The sequence below is a fragment of the Carassius carassius genome, chromosome 34, assembly GCF_963082965.1.
Source record: "Carassius carassius chromosome 34, fCarCar2.1, whole genome shotgun sequence".
NCBI classification, from domain to species: Eukaryota; Metazoa; Chordata; class Actinopteri; order Cypriniformes; family Cyprinidae; genus Carassius; species Carassius carassius.
In genome coordinates this window covers 5,194,385-5,215,305 of record NC_081788.1, presented here as the reverse complement: position 1 = coordinate 5,215,305, position 20,921 = coordinate 5,194,385, and the positions used below count along the sequence as shown (strand labels likewise).

The following is a 20,921-nucleotide window of genomic DNA, read 5'->3' as shown; positions in this document are numbered from 1 at the left end:
ATCGGGAGTCAAGCTTACCGGGCCAAATGAAGAACAGCCTCAATGATGTTGTACCCATCCTTCGCACTCGTCTCACAGAATAAGGCACTGTATGTCTAAACACACAAAGCAGCCACAGTTTAGCACTTCAAAAAAAAAAAAAACCTCACTTTCTAACTAACTTCGACTGCTTTAGGTCATATTCATTCATGTGCAGGAGGAAATGTTTCCACCCACATGTTGTTTGGAACACAAACAGGACAAATTTTGAATAAAGTCAGGCCAGTATTTGAGAAATACCCAAAAAGCCCAGTCTTAAGCCTATGATACTTTTGTGTGATAAAACAGACTTCAGGTGGTTTGGGATATAGATCATTAGTCATATAGACTATTTGTTATGGTGTTTTCATGGTGTTTTAAGGCCTTTTTGAAGCTTAAATACTTAGTCTGTGTTCATGGTAAACTGCAGTTTGCATGAGGTTGAGTAAAATATGACCATTTTGGGGTAAACAATCCCTGCAGAAAAACAGAAAGCAATGGTAAACCACAGTGAATAATGGCCGGGCACTAACTATGGCTAGTTTCTCCCCGTAGCTGGTTGGAATACAGGTGACTCCATCCAGAAGAGCTTCCTTCCTCAGGTCTGTCTTATTCCCCACGAGCATGATGGGAATGTCATCCTGAGACACATCCTGCACCACAAAATAATCTCAGTAAGAATATCAGTATCGTTTTCAAACTGAACCAGCAACATCCTACTTTTCCCTCTGTAGTGTTTATTTAAAGGTGCAGTATGTAATATTGACAGCTAGTGGTTGAAATGGGTATTGCAGTCAAAATTCTATTCTATTTCTATTGGAGACTGTTGTTTCTCCAGCCCCTCCTCCTCAGACTCAATGCTCATGTGGGTTGCCAGATTGAGGACACACAACAGGAACGAGCACAACTGACAATGGAAGGCACCATACCTTAAATTGTAAGTTGAGTTATTCATGATTTAAGGAGCCTCTGGTGGTAGAGCTTTCTAGATGGATCCCGAGGCTTTTTAGGTTGGGTAGAATCTGCATTCTCTGACCCAGTTCATTTGCTGGCTTCCACGGCTGCAATACGCTGTGTTTTCCACCAAATGGCAAGCCGGGTTGTCGAAATATTATTGGGTAAATTGGAAGTGGAAAGAGTCACACAAACCAAAACAGACTTTCTGACGTGGAATACACATTTCAAAGTAAAATAACTGGCTGTTGCATTGTTTTTCTGTGAAACAAGTATGTGAACTTAGCATGTTTTCTAAATATCTGCAAACATATTACAGCATTTAAAGGTACAATATTTGCAGTAAAATATTCAAAAACCACTAGGCTAGTGTTATATATTTTGTCCAGTTGTTTTGTGTTTTGTCCATGTTTTCAACTACTAAATTATGAGAAAATTCCCATCTAAACAGTGACACGGTGCAGTGCAGTCGCCTGTCAGTGACGTTAGTTACCCTTTGTTACCGCCTTTACTGACGTAGAAAACCACATGACAACAGTGTCGTGGACAAATGTGGAAGTAGCTTTGAGACAAACTTCAACTAGAAAGAGATGCTGATCTCGCTTGTGTTTTACTCGACAGGTGAGTTGCTTGATTCGTAGCTTTACAGAAAACGTATGCTATTATAACGATCAACAAGATTAGTATAATGGGGCATACAAGCCAAACGTGGGGCATCGTGTCTCTAGACCCGCGCGAGGACGCGTCTGATCCATAGTCTGATCGTGTCTTTGCATTGACTTTGTATATAACGTTAATCTACTCGCGCAAATCGCTGGACTCGCGTTTGCTTTGTATTTAGTTGTAAACATTCCAAAACTCGGGTCTAATTAAATATAATAAAATTATGACATCAAACACAACATTTATAAAACTTTACCATGATTTATCTTTCTGTCTGATTGCGGATGGGTAGAAGACAACAAATCCCATCATTCCACGCTCTTTCTTAGCGTCATCAAACCATGCGATTGTTATTGTTTAGGTAGTGCGCCCTCTAGTGGCAGGTCCTACAACCTGTACCTTTAATGCTTTAGTAGAGTCAAAAAATTACACACAGCACCTTTTAAAGGAATAGTTCACCCAAAAATGAAAATGTGATGTTTATCTGCTTACCCCCAGAACAGCCAAGATTTAGGTAAATTTGTCTCTTCAGTAGAACTCAAACGAAGATTTTTAACTCAAAGCATATTATTCTGTCAGGAATATAATGGAAATAAATGGGAGTCACGGCTTTGAAAATAAAAAAAAAACATACACAAACAAAACCAAATTAAACCCTGCAGTTCGTGACGATACACTGATGTGTAAAGACACGAAACGATTGGTCTGTGCAAGAAACTGAACAGTATTTATATTGTTTTTTACTTCTGATTCACCGCAATGTACGAACTGTCCTGAGCCCATTCTCAACAGCCGACGTCTGATGCGCAGGGCTTAATTTGACTTTGTTTGTCTATATTTTTTTGACTCTCAAAGCCAAGATTCCCATTCACTTCCATTATATGACTGACAGACTGCAACTCTTCTAGAGTTAAAAATCTTTGTGTTCTACTGAAGAAACAAAGTCACCTACATCTTGGATGCCCTTGGGGTAAGCGGATCAACATAATTTTCACATTTTTAGGTGAACTAGTCCTTTAATATGGCATATCACGGAAAACCTCACAGTGCATTTAACTCCTACATTCAAGATCAAAAAAATCTATGTAGACATGTTTACAAGATTCATCTCCACTTCACCTAGATCATTTACAGAAACAAAGTTAAACAACGCTTTAATCAGACACAAACACATTAGCATAGGACTGTTCAGCAAATAGACCTGCCTTAATGAGCAACAGGTGAAGTAGAACCAGTTACAAATGACCTGTCAATTCTACATAACTAAATTATGACTGTTTATGTGAAATACAACCCGAATTCCGGAAAAGTTGGGACGTTTTTTAAATTTGAATAAAATGAAAACTAAAAGACTTTTAAATCACATGAGCCAATATTTTATTCACAATAGAACATAGATAACGTAGCAAATGTTTAAACTGAGAAAGTTTACAATTTTATGCACAAATGAGCTCATTTCAATTTTGATTTCTGCTACAGGTCTCAAAATAGTTGGGACGGGGCATGTTTACCATGGTGTAGCATCTCCTTTTCTTTTCAAAACAGTTTGAAGACGTCTGGGCATTGAGGCTATGAGTTGCTGGAGTTTTGCTGTTGGAATTTGGTTCCATTCTTGCCTTATATAGATTTCCAGCTGCTGAAGAGTTCGTGGTCGTCTTTGACGTATTTTTCGTTTAATGATGCGCCAAATGTTCTCTATAGGTGAAAGGTCTGGACTGCAGGTAGGCCAGGTTAGCACCCGGACTCTTCTACGACGAAGCCATGCTGTTGTTATAGCTGCAGTATGTGGTTTTGCATTGTCCTGCTGAAATAAACAAGGCCTTCCTAGAAATAGACGTTGTTTGGAGGGAAGCATATGTTGCTCTAAAACCTTTATATACCTTTCAGCATTCACAGAGCCTTCCAAAACATGCAAGCTGCCCATACCCTATGCACTTATGCACCCCCATACCATCAGAGATGCTGGCTTTTGAACTGAACGCTGATAACATGCTGGAAGGTCTCCCTCTTCTTTAGCCCGGAGGACACGGCGTCCATGATTTCCAACAAGAATGTCAAATTTGGACTCGTCTGACCATAAAACACTATTCCACTTTGAAATAGTCCATTTTAAATGAGCCTTGGCCCACAGGACACAACGGCGCTTCTGGACCATGTTCACATATGACTTCCTTTTTGCATGATAGAGCTTTAGTTGGCATCTGCTGATGGCACGGCGGATTGGGTTTACCGACAGTGGTTTCTGAAAGTATTCCTGGGCCCATTTAGTAATGTCATTGACACAATCATGCCGATGAGTGATGCAGTGTCGTCTGAGAGCCCGAAGACCACGGGCATCCAATAAAGGTCTCCGGCCTTGTCCCTTACGCACAGAGATTTCTCCAGTTTCTCTGAATCTTTTGATGATGTTATGCACTGTAGATGATGAGATTTGCAAAGCCTTTGCAATTTGACGTTGAGGAACATTGTTTTTAAAGTTTTCCACAATTTTTCTACGCAGTCTTTCACAGATTGGAGAGCCTCTGCCCATCTTTACTTCTGAGAGACTCTGCTTCTCTAAGACAAAGCTTTTATAGCTAATCATGTTACAGACCTGATATCAATTAACCTAATTAATCACTAGATGTTCTCCCAGCTGAATCTTTTCAAAACTGCTTGCTTTTTTAGCCATTTGTTGCCCCCGTGCCAACTTTTTTGAGACCTGTAGCAGGCATTAAATTTTAAATGAGCTAATTAAGTGGATAAAAGTGTAAAATTTCTCAGTTTAAACATTTGCTACGTTATCTATGTTCTATTGTGAATAAAATATTGGCTCATGTGATTTGAAAGTCTTTTAGTTTTCATTTTATTCAAATTTAAAAAACGTCCCAACTTTTCCGGAATTCGGGTTGTACTTCAATGATGTCGACCCATTCAGAAAGCTCTTCTCACACGTGACATCATACAGTAGAAGAACTCCATCGGCCCTCCTGAAGTAAGACTTCGCAATGCTCCGAAACCTGTAAAACTGACACCAGAGTATTCAACTTTTACCCCAAAGTACACTTTGATTTGTATGCGTACATTAGGGTTATTTAATTAATTTGTATGCTCAACTCACATATGCGCCTTCAGTTTTTTTGTGTGTGTTTTTTTTTTACTTTTTAATTTGTTCCCAAGGTGGCAATTCTGGTTCGGAATGTTGTTTTAACAGAGGAGGTGGAGCAAAATGAAACCGCTTGAGATGACAATAACTACAGATGACCACTTTGACTAGCACTTGTGTGAAGATATTAAGAGATACAAAGTACAAAGACATTTTATCACTCATAACTTCAGGAGAGAAAAAGTGCAGACAGTGGACAAGGAAACATTAGTTCACGTATAGAGTGACTGTGACGGGGGTAGTCATGGCCTTATGGTTAGAGAGTTTGACTCCCAACCCTAGGGTTGTGAGCTTTAAATCTCGGGATGGGAATACCACAACTGAGGTGCCCTTGAGCAATAAAACTGAACCCCCAACTGCTCCCCAGGCGTCGTGTGTGAGCACTTTGGATGTGTTAAATGCAGAGCACGAATTCTGAGTATGGGTCACCATTCTTGGCTGTATGTCACGTCACTTAACTAATTGAACTGAGTTTTAAAGCAATTGAAACTTATAAAGGGATTTGTGAGGAAGACCAGAGAGAAGGAAATTACAATAATCAATACGGGAAATAACAAGAATAGCAGTAGTATGAGGGGTGAGGGACAAAGGTGGTTAATATTATGTAGATAGAAACAAGCAGACCGGATGATATTATTAATATGTGATTGAAATGACAGTTGCTTGATATTCTTGAAAAAATTACAAAATTTGCAAACTGAGACTTTGTTTCACACCAACAGTAATCTTCTTTGTCTTGTCTGTTTGCGAGTTGTCAGTTTCCTCTTTGGTCCGCAATGTATTTTTTCACTGTGTGAGAAGATCATGTGTGGTGTTGAGAAGGCCATGGATTATCGGACATAGCAACAGTAATGATAGGGGACAGTTCTTTGCAAAGGGTCAATTAAGCCAGTTCTGAAGGCAAAAGGTGTTCGACCCAGAACTAGCAAGGTGTACCTAAGAAAGTGTCTGAGCGTACATTACTGGTTTTAATGTAAATTCAGATAATAGATCTCAATCAGGTTAGATGCCATACTAAATTGAACACAAATGAAAAGGCTGAGAGAGATAGACTTACAGTTTTTACAATGGCACGCACTGCATAAAGGTCCTAAATGTTGGTCTGGAGGGTTAATTCTTCTCATGCAGGCACAGAAAGTACGTGCTAGTTGGCCGTTGTCTATTGTTTTTGCTGTGTTCAAGTGCAAATTTTTTGCAGGTAACGTGCTGTTTTCATCGCCGCTTGTTCTTTGATGTCTTCTTGGTGTATCACAGCCTTTAGAGTTTATACTATGGAGTATATATGTTTTGGTTCTGGATTTCATCTAGAATTTGGGGGCTGGGATCCTGTGGGATCTTACCTCTCCTGTTCAGCCGTGTCCCATAACTGCAGCACTGTTGGGACACCGTCCACCACCAAGGTTTTCATCTGAAAGTCAACCCTTGCAAGGAAACAGACACAAAAGATTCACAATCTCTGTGACAGTTAGAGATTATATTCAAGTGTGGTAAAGTGTTTGAAAAGTCTTACCCAGTGCGGCGCTAGTGTTGCCTTTGAACTCGTTCTTACAGAGGCGAAGGAGAAAACTAGACTTTCCCACTGCAGCGTCTCCCGCCAGCACAATCCTGTAAGCATTCTCCGATGGAGGCTGAGTCACTGCCAACACATCCTGCGCTCTGTGCACACACACAATCACAAACAAACACACACACACACACACACACACACTTGGGCTTTAGAACTGAGATTTGATTTCAGGATGCCATGGGTCAAATTTAAGGCTCTATGACACTTCTAAAATTTAACTAAGTTAACTAACAGTTATAAATTTATATTTATATAAATTTAATTATATAATATAGCGCTAACAGTAACAACTTTGCACACACAACAAGTTCTTAGGTTAACCTATATTGAGCCAAACAATGCGCTCATTAAACGTGACTGGTGATGTCTGGATAGGCACGATATTAAATAGCTGTAATAAACTACTGTTGCTAACATATTTATTCCGGTCCATGTTTATATAAGGCTATTTATTAATTGATTTTTCTTCTTCTAACGTTACTCTGGTATAATGTTAGCGCTGCATATTATGACCGTTCTAAAAGCTTGGCTTTTATTTTGATAGGCCATATTTACTATTACTTCCGGGTCACGTGGCCACCCTGTCTGTATTTCAATGTAGATCTTCAAACGAAAAATGGAAAAAGGAATTTCAAAAAACCAAAATCGGACCGTTATTTGATTTTGGTTTTGTCATTTTTCGTTTTTGAACGGCTCTTTTTTTACCGTTTCTTTGTTTTTGGTTTGAAACGAAAAACGAAAAACAGGTGGTTTCTCGTTATTTTGTTTTGTGTTTCAAACGAAAAAACAAACTATCAAAACGTACACGGACCGATTACGAACCATGGACGGGGCCTTCCGCCAAAGAAATTTATAATTATGCTTGCTGAGTTGTCAATAAATGTATGCTTCGTACGTTTTATCTCCCGAGTCTTTCTTGTAGAACTTGTACCAACCCGGAAGTAAGACAGCCATCAAAGTATCAGTAAGCCTGATCAGCAAACATTGCTCTCAAATAGCTTAATCCATTTTAAAACAGCATCTAGAGTAAAGAAAGGCTCTGGACACTCTTACCTGTGTCTTACTCTTGTTCTGACTGTTCTCCAGTGACACACGCAGACTGTCATTACTGTCATGGAGCTTTCTGTTCGCTGCCCTGGACATGAAGAACAGCAGAAACATCATTTGGCAAAGCAGCAGCTTCATTTTACTCTGATGCAGTTAGCACCTTCAGAAAGTCAAGCCTCTTACAAGCTGGAGGGATAGATGGATGGATGGATACACTGTGAGTCTCTTAGGCTTTTCACAACTATATGAAGCTGGGATTAACTGTTGCATTGGCTTTGGTTACATGCTAGAAGCTGAAAGATCTCACACATACAGAAGGAGTGAAACTGTCAGTAGTCTGGAAGGTAACAAACATCAAGACTATATTATTAACACTTAGCAGAGAGCAGAAAACTGTACAATTTCATCCCATTATCATTCTTTGAAATGACAGGTTTCATGAGTAGGTTAATGGTCAGGCCACATGGTTACATGTATTTCAAAAATGCATTCAAAAGTTTCAAAAAGCAAATTGCTTTTAAAAAAGCCGATTGTGAGATATAAAGTTGCAAATATAAAAAAGCAAGCCCTACTAGCTTCTGCTGTTTAGCCTAAAATTAAAGCACACATTTTTATCACTGCTGCAGAGGTAATGTAAAACATTAATGACTAAATATTAAAAGTAATGAATAATTTTAGAACACTTCAGAATCTAAATAATACTTTCTGAGAATCTGAATCTATTTCATATATATAAAAAGGAAAAATTTGAATGGAGATGCAACAAGAAAGTAAATGTGGAATAGATTGTTTTTAAAGATGCTTGGGATTAAAATGGGAAGACGTGTAAATATTGGATTATTTCTCCTCAGTTTTTGACCTTAATAAACAAGTTCCTTGTACGTGCATCTGGCCGCTGGAATCCATCTCCATCTCATGTATTTTGATTCGCTTTTCTGATTTCTCAAAGAACCTCCAAGTGAATCTATCTCAAAATGGCTTAGAAGCTGCGTTAAATACAAAACAGACTATTTGAAGGCATATTTGGTGTTAGCATGAAGAGCTTCTACAGTAGCAGTGGTTTCATGAAGTGCTGTGTGTGTTCAACTCACTGAAGCACCTCAATCTGTCTCTCCAGGTTCACTCTGAGAAGCACTTCATAAGAGCCTCGTTTCTGTACAAACACACAGATCGACATATTTAGGATGAACCTAAACATTAACCTTAGGGTTAACCTTAACATACAGGATCAAGGTATCTAAAATATGGTCATGCAGAATAAGGCATTAACATGTGCTTAACAAGTGCTTATAAACAGCCAGTTTTCTTGAAATATGCATGATAACAATCAACAAGTTAATTGTCAGAATTGGTCCCTATTCTAAAGTGTTACCAATTTCAGCTTTTGTACTGTTAGAATCTGTCATAGCTTTCGTTGGTTTTACCTAATGTCCTCAGGTCCTCAGTCTAATTCTCACACTCCCGTTTATGTTCTATTTTTTTTATTCATCTCGCAGTTGTTCCTTTATTTTTGTCTTATGTCCGAGTTTTTGCAGTTTAATTTTTCCATTGCAAATTAGTGTAATCTATCCGTGCTGACGTTTCCATATAAAGCAACAGTACATTTGAACTAATATTCTATTTGATTAATCTGTTTACCTTCTACTGATAACAGTGGAATATAGTTCCTCATATATGTCAAACCTATATGAGGAAAATCTAAATTACAAAATTCAAGGTGTTTATCCAGTTGTCCTAAAAAAAGGAGCAGAAATATTTCACCTGCAGATGTTCCTCCAGTTTCCAAGTTGATGGTAAAACAAGTACTTTACAGTAAGTGATAACTTCTCTACACTGACATGTTTTCTCATAGTAAAGTGAGGTGTAGTGATACAACAAGACTTGATAATAACAAAAAGTCAGTTCTTGTCAAGACACTATACTTAACTGACTTAAAGCAACTAGCACATTGACAATAAGACAATAATTTCAGTTTAAATTTGTTTGTATTCCTTCAATTGGGCCTTTAGAACCTCATTGCAGGTTATTTGTTTAGATTTAAAAAATAAAGCTATTTCAATAGATGGCAAACTTAATCACATCTCCTCAGAATACAATGTAAAGTTTAATAGAAAAGTGGCTGCTGGACAAAAAGAGGCCAGACAATTTTTATTTTAGAATTAGAAAAAAAGCAAGCTTGCCTATGCTATTCTGACTAAATATGAAGCAGTTGTGTACTGCATTACTTTATTTCACAGGTTTGGGGCACCAAAGATCATTCTTTCTGGACCAAGGCACAGCGTCTGGTAACCAGATTTATAGTTTATTGAATAAAGGGGAAAAAGATCACTATGAATTAAAATGTTCATGTGTGCATAGGGTTCTGATTTATACACAACATTTATGGTTCATTGCATACTTATTCTAATGTATGCACACACCACACACAAAGATTTTTTTAAGCTTTCAGTGCATACATAAATACAACAACAGCAAAGCATAAAATAAAAAAGTAAACATAAATGAGCATAAGTAGTATAGCAGTAGTTTGTAGTATGTTTGCATAAAGGGGAACAGACATTCCGAGGGGAACAGAATCCACTGCTACACCGGTCTGACGCCGGTTTCGGGGACTGACTCCGAGGCGATCGCAAATTTGTGTACAGTTTATGGAGCTAAATGCTACAGCCCCGCTAAAAAAGCCTAGCGACGCTCGTGCTTCTTGTGTACATTTTGGAGAACCAGGACAAAAATTTCAATCGATCGCTCAGGCATTTAAAAGGCACCGAAATCTGCTTTCTCTTATTCGGTTCGGTGCATACCGGTTCATACCCAACCTTACTTTTAAAAAATATATTTAATGATAAACGAACCCAAAACTGGCTATGTCCTTGCTGGAGTGTGATGTGATTTGTGTTATGTGCAGGTGCGATGGACCCCGTACAAACAAATAGGGTGTCCGGATGGTATGTGTTTATACTTCTCATCCAACCACAATCCAATTCACTTCATCTGGATGGCGCGATTTATCTGGATAGGTTTTTTTTTTTTTGAATGATGACGAGCCGGAATGAAAACAAGCCGAAATGAAATAGCAGTAATGAAGCTATTTTTAAAATGTAAGGAGTAGAAAGTACAGATACTTGCGTGAAAATGTATAAGGAGTAGAAGTAAAAAGTCGGCTGAAAAATAATTACTCAAGTAAAGTATAGATACCCCAAATTTCTACTTAAGTAAGGTAACGCAGTATTTGTACTTCGTGACTTGACACCTCTGGTTATCAACAAGATGAAGTGTATCAGGGTTCCCAAAACGGGGAAGTACTTGTAAGGAATCTGATTACATAATCCAGATTACATGTAAACGGTTACTACCATAGAGCAACTCTAGAACCCTAAACAACCAAAAATGGTTCTTGATACAAAGATGCTGCAAGGAATTTCTGAAGAAACCCTGAAGATTTGAAATTGACCCAGTTACTAAACTCCTGTATGGAAAGTACAGTGAAGAAACCATGGTGGCCACATGAATATGTATCTATGTATGTATGAGCATGAGTTTGTGTTCCTCTTTACAGCAAGTGCCAGATGTTCCATTTCTGTGTTCAGTATTTGGATCTCTTTGATGAAACTGAGAAGAACTCTTTCATACTGAATGACAATTCTGGGGTCCATCAAACTGATGTTATGGTATAGGGTTACCTGGTCAATCCTACACACATAAAAACAACACCAAGCCATTAAAACACTGGTCCATTAATGTTGATATGAACAGAAACACTATTAAATAAAACTGGGTTCTTCCTAAGGACAATCATGTCTTAACAGACATCATTCAATCCAATGGGGTTTAGTACATCACTAGCATGACCTAAAAAAAGATGGTGCCAGGTTGTGAATAACTGCATGTGCTGGAGTCTCTTGAGTGAGGACCTTGCTGTTCTCTATTATGAAGTAGCACTTGTGTCATAGAATGCTATGGAAGATACTGATAGTCTACGACTAATCAATGTTCTGTCGACTTGAGTGTGACGTGACAGTGATGTGTCTCATGTCAAGCCTCTGGCTAGGATCACCTCCACCGACCTGTCATGAGATGCATCAAACTTCATCTGAACGAGGACCGACATCAACCGAACGAAAGCTAAAGGTCTCATGACCTGATGGATTAAAAAGTTGGGAAATGAAAACACATAGGGAGATTTCATGATTGAATGATCATCAAGAACACCAACACCATCACATATCCAGAACATCCCAAGAAAATTATCAAAAACAAAGATTATTTATGTGTAGATTATGGTAAACCGGTGGTGGTGTACCTGATCGGATATTTGCAAAGACTGATAACCAGAACTAGGTCAGATATATGTAGTTATTGTTACAAGATATACTGTAATTCTACCTTTCATTTATTTATTTTTTACATGTTAGCCACGCTGACCTTTCAACCTACATTATGCAGATGTGTTCAAATATTTTAGTTCAGAGTATTTGTCAAGTACAGAAGAGCTGCTTCCTCATCATACACTTCTAAAAAAAAAAAGCATGAAAAAAAAACTTTCCATTGAACAGAAGGTTCTCTATAATGTTCTTAATAATAATCAAATGTATCAATAATCTTTTAAAACCAAAGTATAAATATAAATAATTGTTTATCTTTTATAATTATATTATTAACAATCAGTATTTTACTGTATGTGTATACAGTATGCATATATACTGTATATATGTGTGTGTTTTTATGTGTGTGTATATATATATATATATATATATATATATATATATATATATATATATATATATATAAGATTGTGTTATTAATAAATAAGATTTTTCAACACATTTCAGCTTTGATTCAGCTTTCCACAGGAAACAGATGATTCTTCTGCACAATCTGACTTAGCTGCAGCCTGGAATTGAACTACTGGTTTCGTCTGGTCAGAGGAGAACTGGCCCCCCAACTGAGCCTGGTTTCTCACAAGGTTTTTTTCTCCATTCTGTCACCGATGGAGTTTCGGTTCCTTGACGCTGTCTCCTCTGGCTTGCTTAGTTGGGGTCACTTCATCTACAGCGATATCGTTGACTTGATTGCAAATAAATGCACAGACACTATTTAAACTGAACAGAGATGACATCACTGAATTCAATGATGAACTGCCTTTAACTATCATTTTGCATTATTGACACTGTTTTCCTAATGAATGTTGTTCAGTTGCTTTGACGCAATGTATTTTGTTTAAAGCGCTATATAAATAAAGGTGACTTGACTTGACCATCCATCTTCTTCTGCTTATCCGGGGCCGGGTCGCGGGGGCAGCAGTCTAAGCAGAGAACCCCAGACTTCCCTCTCCCTAGACACTTCCTCCAGCTCTTCTGGGGGGACACCGAGGCGTTCCCAGGCCAGCCGGGAGACATAGTCTCTCCAGCGTGTCCTAGGTCTTCCCCGGGGTCTCTTCCCAGTGGGACGCGCCCGGAACACCTTCCCGGGAAGGCGTCCAGGAGGCATCGAGGAACAGATGCCCGAGCCACCTCAGCTGACCCCTCTCGATGTGGAGGAGCAGCGGCTCTACTCTGAGCTCCTCCCGGGTGACTGAGCTTCTCACCCAATCTCTAAGGGATCGCCCAGCCACCCTGCGGAGAAAGCTCATTTCGGCCGCCTGTATCCGGGATCTTGTCCTTTCGGACATGACCCAAAGCTCATGACCATAGGTGAGAGTAGGAACGTAGATTGACCGGTTAATCGAGAGCTTCGCCTTGCGGCTCAGCTCTTTCTTCACCACGACAGACCGGTACATCGACCACATTACTGCAGAAGCTGCACCAATCCGTCTGTCAATCTCCCTTTCCATCCTTCCCTCACTCGTGAACAAGACCCCAAGATACTTAAACTCCTCCACTTGAGGCAGGAACTCTCCACCAACCTGAAGTGGGCAAGCCACCCTTTTCCGACTGAGGACCATGGCCTCAGATTTGGAGGTGCTGATTCTCATCCCAGCCGCTTAACACTTGGCTGCAAACCGTCCCAGTGCATGCTGAAGGTCCTGGCCTGATGAAGCCAACACGACAACATCATCCGCAAAGAGCAGAGACGAAATCATGTTGTCACCAAACCTGACCCCCTCCGGCCCCTGGCTGCGCCTAGAAATTCTGTCCATAAGAATCATGAACAGAACCGGCGACAAAGGGCAGCCCTGCCGGAGTCCAACACGCACCGGGAACAAGTCTGACTTACTGCTGGCAATACGAACCAAGCTCCTGCTCCGGTCGTACAGGGACCGGATAGCCCTTAGCAAAGGGCCCCGGACCCCATACTCCTGGAGCACCCTCCACAGGCCGCCGCGAGGGACACAGTCGAATGCCTTCTCCAAATCCACAAAGCACATGTGGACTGGTTGGGCAAACTCCCATGAACCCTCCAGCACCCTGTAGAGGGTATAGAGCTGGTCCAGTGTTCCACGGCCTGCACGAAAACCACACTGTTCCTCCTGAATCCGAGGTTCTACTATCGGCCGGATTCTCCTCTCCAGTACCCTGGCATAGACTTTCCCAGGGAGGCTGAGAAGTGTGATCCCCCTGTAGTTGGAACACACCCTCCGGTCCCCCTTCTTAAAAAGAGGGACCACCACCCCGGTCTGCCATCCCAGAGGCACCGTCCCCGACTGCCACAAGATGCTGCAGAGGCGTGTCAGCCAAGACAGCCCCACAATATCCAGAGACTTGAGGTACTCAGGGCAGATCTCATCCACCCCCGGTGCCTTGCCACCAAGGAGTTTCTTGACTACCTCGGTGACTTCAGCTTGGGTGATGGACGAGTCCACATCTGAGCCCTCAGCCTCTGCTTCCTCAATGGAAGACGTGACAGCGGGATTGAGGAGATCCTCTAAGTATTCCTTCCACCGTCCAACGACATCCCCAGTTGAGGTCAACAGCTCCCCACCTCTACTGTAAACAGCGTTGGTAGGGCACTGCTTCCCTCTCCTGAGGCGCCGGACGGTTTGCCAGAATCTCTTCGAGGCTGACCGATAGTCCTTCTCCATGGCCTCACCGAACTCCTCCCAGGCCCGAGTTTTTGCCTCCACAACCACCCGGGCTGTAGTCCGCTTGGCCTGCCGGTACCTGTCAGCTGCCCCAGGAGTCCCAAAAGCCAACCAGGCCCGATAGGACTCCTTCTTCAGCTTGACGGCATCCCTTACTTCCGGTGTCCACCACCGGGTTCGGGGATTGCCACCTCGACAGGCACCGGAAACCTTACGGCCACAGCTCCGAGCGGCCGCTTCGACAATGGAGGTGGAGAACATGGTCCACTCGGACTCAATATCTCCAGCCTCCCTCGGGATCCGGTAGAAGCTCTGCCGGAGGTGGGAGTTGAAGATCTCTATGACAGGAGAGTCGGCCAAACGTTCCCAGCAGACCCTCACAGTACGTTTCGGTCTGCCGAGTCTGTCCAGCTTCCTCCCCCGCCATTGGATCCAACTCACCACCAGGTGGTGATCGGTTGACAGCTCCGCCCCTCTCTTCACCCGAGTGTCCAAGACATACGGCCGGAGGTCGGATGAAACGACCACAAAGTCGATCATCGACCTACGGCCTAGGGTGTCCTGGTGCCACGTGTACTGATGGACACCCTTATGCTTGAACATGGTGTTCGTTATGGACAAGCTGTAACTAGCACAGAAGTCCAATAACTGAACACCGCTCGGGTTCAGATCAGGGGGGCCGTTCCTCCCAATCACGCCCCTCCAGGTGTCACTGTCGTTGCCCACGTGGGCGTTGAAGTACCCCAGTAAAATGACGATAAAATCATAATTAACTGGAATTTTATGAATATTCATATTCAAATTCTTATTCATTTCTTTTGTTAGATAGATAATGAATGTAATTATTAAGAATTATTGCCTTCATAAAAACAGCTAAAGGCAAGTGGAGTTTATAAACCTTTTAAAATGGCCTTTAAACGTAAATGTCCTGATTGGGATAAAAGTCAGGAATATTATGAAAAGTCATATGTAATAATAATAATAATAATAATAATAAAGTTTAACTTAGTTTTAAGTTTATGTTGGGATCCTAATAAATCATTCCCATTAGTAACTTGAAAGATAAATTTAAGTGAATTTTTAAATGGAGTTGTGTCCACATTTCTTCACGCATTCCTTCAGGATTTTGTTGACTAGGGAAAGCTGACAGCTTCTGCACAAACAGCCAGGTGTTTTTCCTGGGGATGAGTGTGAGCTGATCTCCCAGGCGGGATTTAAACTCATCCCAGGTGGCAGAGGAACTCTCCCCGGCGGCGGCGTGTTCGCTGCTCATCTCCTCATCGTCCCTCAACAAGTGTGACTCCTGAAACCCGTCCATGCTCCTCCAGATTGATCGTGCCGTCTTTGTCAGTGTCAAGTCTGGAGAAAAGTGCATCCATCTTAGTGGATCACACGTGCAGCTCAGAACATATTCTGACGAACTCCCATTTTTCGATGCATCCGGAGTGATGCACATCACAGGCGCGGAAGAGCACGCAGAGTCTCTCCTTCTGCACGTCAGACCCCATGACTTATTATTTAGCAAACATTATGAGATTGACCTTGTGGTATCATGCTTACACTGGCTCTCTGAGTTCATTTAGTTGATAAACGCCCCTTATACTAACTGCGTAAAGTAAACAAGCTCCTTCAACTTTTAAAGGCATTTAGTTTATGGCGGCGCGTCAAAAGGCTACCTCAAAAACACCTAATATCAAATATCTATCGATAAACACACACCTCGTGTCCTCTGTTTCTATTTGAGTCCGCTCGCGGTCTGCAGACTGAAGATCACGCTGAAAGACGGGAGAGGAGACCGGTCTGACGCCGGTTTCATATGACATTTAAGCAGACTGACTCTGAGGTGATCGCGAATTTGTGTACAGTATATGGAGCTAAAAGCTATATCCCCGCTAAAAAAGCCTAGCGACGCCCGTGCTTCTTGTGTACACTTCGGAGAACCAGGACAAACATTTCAATCGATCGCTCAGGCATTTAAGAGGCACCGCAATGAGACACTGAAATCTGCGTCCTTATTCGGTTCCGTGCATACCGGTTCCATACCCAACCCTACATTTAAGAAATATATCTTTTGATTAACGAACCCAACACTGGCTATGTCCTTGCTGGAGTGTGATGTGATTTGTCTTATGTGCAGGTGCGATGGATCCCGTACAAACCAATAGGGTGTCGGAATGGTATATGTTTATACTTCTCATCCAACCACAATCAAATTCACTTCATCCGGATGGCGCGATTTATCTGGATAGTTTTTTTTTTTTTTGAATGATGACAAGCCGGAATGAAATCAAGCCGAAATGAAATAGCATTAACAAACCTATTTTTAAAATGTAAGGAGTAGAAAGTACAGATACTTGCGTGAAAATATAAGGAGTAGAAGTAAAAAGTCGGCTGAAAAATAAATACTCAAGTAAAGTATAGATACCCAAAATTTCTACTTAAGTAAGGTAACGAATTTCGAAGTATTTGTACTTCGTTACTTGACACCTCTGAGCACTTTAAACAAAAAAAGAATTCAGTGATATCATCTGTTCAGTTTAAATAGTGTCTGTGCATTTATTTGCAATCAAGTCAACGATATCGCTGTAGATGAAGTGACCCCAACTAAGCAAGCCAAAGGCGACAGTGCCACGGAACCGAAAATCCATCGGTGACAGAATGAAGAAAAAAACCTTGAGTGAAACCAGGCTCAGTTGGGGGGCCAGTTCTCCTCTGACCAGACGAATCCAGCAGTTCAATTTCAGGTTGCGGCAAAGTCAGATTGTGCAGAAGAATCATCTGTTTCCTGTGGTCTTGTCCTGGTGGTCATCTGAGACAAGGTCTTTACAGGGGATCTGTATCTGGGGCTCTAGTTGTCCTGGTCTCCGCTGTCTTTCAGGGCAGTAGAGGTCCTTTCTAGGTGCTGATCCACCATCTGGTCTGGATACGTACTGGATCCGGGTGACTGCAGTGACCCTCTGATCTGGATACAGACTGGATCTGGTGGCTACGGTGACCTCGGAATAAGAGAGAAACAGACAAATATTAGCGTAGATGCCATTCTTCTAATGATGTAGCAAGTACATCAGGTGTTATGGGAAGTGTTTCCGGTTCCGGTTTACCTAATTAATGCAGCCTAAAAATCCTTTAACGGATTTGGATATTAGAAGCGTATTAGTGTGTTATGTGTAAACCAGGTTAAAGAGATGGGTCTTTAATCTAGATTTAAACTGCAAGAGTGTGTCTGCCTCCCGCACAATGTTAGGTAGGTTATTCCAGAGTTTAGGAAGAAAAGGATCTGCCACAAGCAGTTGATTTTGATATTCTAGGTCAGTGGTTCCCAACCTTTTCAACTCACGGCCCATACAACCAAACAGAAGCTAGATTGTTAACTGTCTTTATTGAATGAACAGGCAATGAACAGAAAATAATGGGCTGGCACCGCTTGGCACAACTGCTGTTGTTCTGTAGCATATGCAGCAAAAATATCTGCTGCCATCTGGTAAGTGCTTCCGTAGTCTGATGGCAAAAACCGAGAGACTCAGGAGGAGTTTTTTTCCCCCAAACTCAAAACCAGCCTCTTAACATCTTCATGTCTCCACTTAATATTCACATTATCAGTAAGATATTCATCATTCTCTACCTCACATTGACATACTGACAGTGTCTACCTGTTTGCACATTTGCCTCTTGTACATTCATGTGTATCTTAATATTTAAGACTACAGTATAACCCACATATGCACACTGCCTCTTGTACATCCCTGGGTATCTTAATATTTAATTATACACTGTACTTTCATGCACATTATTTTCCATTCTATATTTAATTCTGCAGTATACATCTTTTTTTTTTATATTTTATTCTTATATTTTTATTGTTTAGTTTTATTTCATTCTTTCATAGCTATATTTATGTATATTTTCATCTGTGTTGTGTTCTTTAATAATTGGACTGTCCATGGAGTGGACCTTACTCACATTTCACTGCTGGTTAAATATGCTGTATATAATTGGGTATGTGAGAGTAAAAATCTTGAATACTAATTGGCCCCCACTAGGGGGCCGCGGCCCACAGGTTGAAAACCACTGTTCTAGGAATTATCAAATTGCCTGAGTTTTGAGAATGCAGCGAACATAGAGGATTATAATGTGACAAGAGCTCATTCAAATACTTAGGTGCTAAACCATGCAGGGCTTTATAAGTAATAAGCAATATTTTAAAATCTATACGATGGAGCCAGTGCAGTGTTGACAGAACAGAGCTAATATGGTCATACTTCCTGGTTCTAGTAAGAACTCTTGCTGCTGCATTTTGAACCAGCTGGAGTTTTTTTATTAAACGTGCAGAACAACCACCCAATAAAGCATTACAATAATCTAACCTTGAGTTCATAAACGCACAGATTAACATTTCTGCATTTGACATTGAGAGCATAGGCCATAATTTAGATATTTTTTTTTAGATGGAAAAATGCAGTTTTACAAATGCTAGAAATGTGGCTTTCTAAGGAAAGATTGCTATCAAATAGCACACCTAGGTTCCTAACTGATGACGAAGAATTGACAGAGCAACCATCAAGTCTTAGACAGTGTTCTATGTTATTACATGCAGAGTTTTTAGATCCTATAATTAACACCTCTGTCTTTTCAGAATTTAGCAGAAAGAAATTACTTGTCATGCAGTTTTTTATATCAACTATGCATTCCATTAGTTTTTCAAATTGGTGTGGTTCACCATGTTTCCTGATGATATCTCCCAAGGGTAACATTTAAAGCATGAAGAGTAACAGCCCTAGTACTGAGCCTTGAGGTACTCCATACTGAACTTGTGATTGATATGATACCTCTTCATTCACTGCTACGAATTGATGGCGGTCATATAAGTATGATTTAAACCATCATAAAGCACTTCCATTTTAGAAAAATACAACAACAATCAGATGATAAGAGCAGGTCATTTGTAACTGTCAACTAGAAATTAGAAACTCTATTAGACAAATGCGGTCTTTAAATCTAAATGAAATTAGCTTTTTTTTTCTCTCTGAACAAAGTATTAGTTAAACAAGTAGTTAATCTTATTTTACATTCAATTTATATGAAGTTTGTCATATTGTTAACACCATTTCCAATATTTTCGTCATCTCTCAGTACAGTTTACAAACTGATGTCCTTATTTTCTGGCAATAGGCAAACAGTAAATGTTTAGCTTGAATGTTATAAATAAAATATGGCAAAATGGGCAACAGGGCATATTTAGCTTCAGTCAGTAAGGGACCATAGTTTGGGACCACTTGCTGGTTTGGAGTTGTTCACATTAGTTTGCACAACAATTGAAGAAAATACAATTTTTAAAACAGTATCTTGGTTTCAGGGGTGAATGTTTGATCTTGGAAAATGTTAAAAAAATTACTTCAAATTTAAATGTTTAAAATAAAAAAAGTTTATTTATTTAAAATGTATTTAAATTCATTCATTTACATGATGTAAAGGGATATGGTCCACCTAATATATCCAACATGTTCACTCTCATGTAATTTGTAGAAAGTGCCTTTTATTTTTATATTAATATCATGTCTTTTGCAGCATGTTTTTCCACAGACGTCTCCAACCCAACTCATCAGACCAGCATGAGATGTTGAGTCTCCAAGTGTCTGTCTAAAACCGCTTCAGTGATTTGGAGAACAGCAGGTTTGGATCATGAGACAAGCACACAACTAGGGTGGACCATCTGGGTATATTCTGCAGTTATAATAGTGTGTAGAACATAATAAGATCTGAGATCTTATTTTCCACTCTTGTTTTTGTTGTTATAATCTTGCTGTTTTTCTCTCATAATAAGGATTCCAAGAAGATTGCATCACTGAAACAACATGTGCAGCTGCTCATGCTCATTTTTTAAATTAATCTCTGTTGCAACAACCATCATCTTCAAAGAACAACACCAGTGGGCTCTTTATGCAGTGCGAGGTAAAAAACAAAAAAAACACCTATGTCATGATGCATTTTAATGCCTGAAACACTAGATGGTGACAAAACATTTAAGACAAACAACTGTCATCAGTTTTCACACATCATTGAAACAAACTGCCCTTATGCAAAACTCACCTAGATGTTTCTCATAGGAACATGCACCTGCAAGACAGAAAATTAGATGATAGGCACAGCTGGAGAAAACTACTGAAACAACACACACACACACACACACACACACACACCAGCACCAGACTGGCATCTGCAAACATCTCAACTGTCCATTAGAAATCATTTAATAATGATGATTTAATCTTTTCAGTTGCTGTTGTACTTATGTATCTTTACACTAAAATCAAACACAATTCTGCACTTAAACATACAAAGACTCTCAAGCTGTATTTAAAAAGAACCTTGTTCTTTTCATGAATGCTTTCACATCTCACTGCTTTAGCAAAAATTGGAAAGCTCAGATCTGACATTGGTTTGATGTAGAAAAGGGCTAGTAAGAAAAAAAGAAGAGTCAGCTGTCTTATTTCATGCATCATTCCTGCTGA

The 20,921-nt window shown here is 40.2% G+C and overlaps 1 pseudogene; it reads right to left on the bottom strand.

The window, feature by feature from the left end:
* Positions 1 to 14: 14 nt before the first annotated feature.
* On the bottom strand, positions 15 to 15,920 carry LOC132114567 (ras and EF-hand domain-containing protein-like; annotated as a pseudogene).
* Positions 15,921 to 20,921: the final 5,001 nt, after the last annotated feature.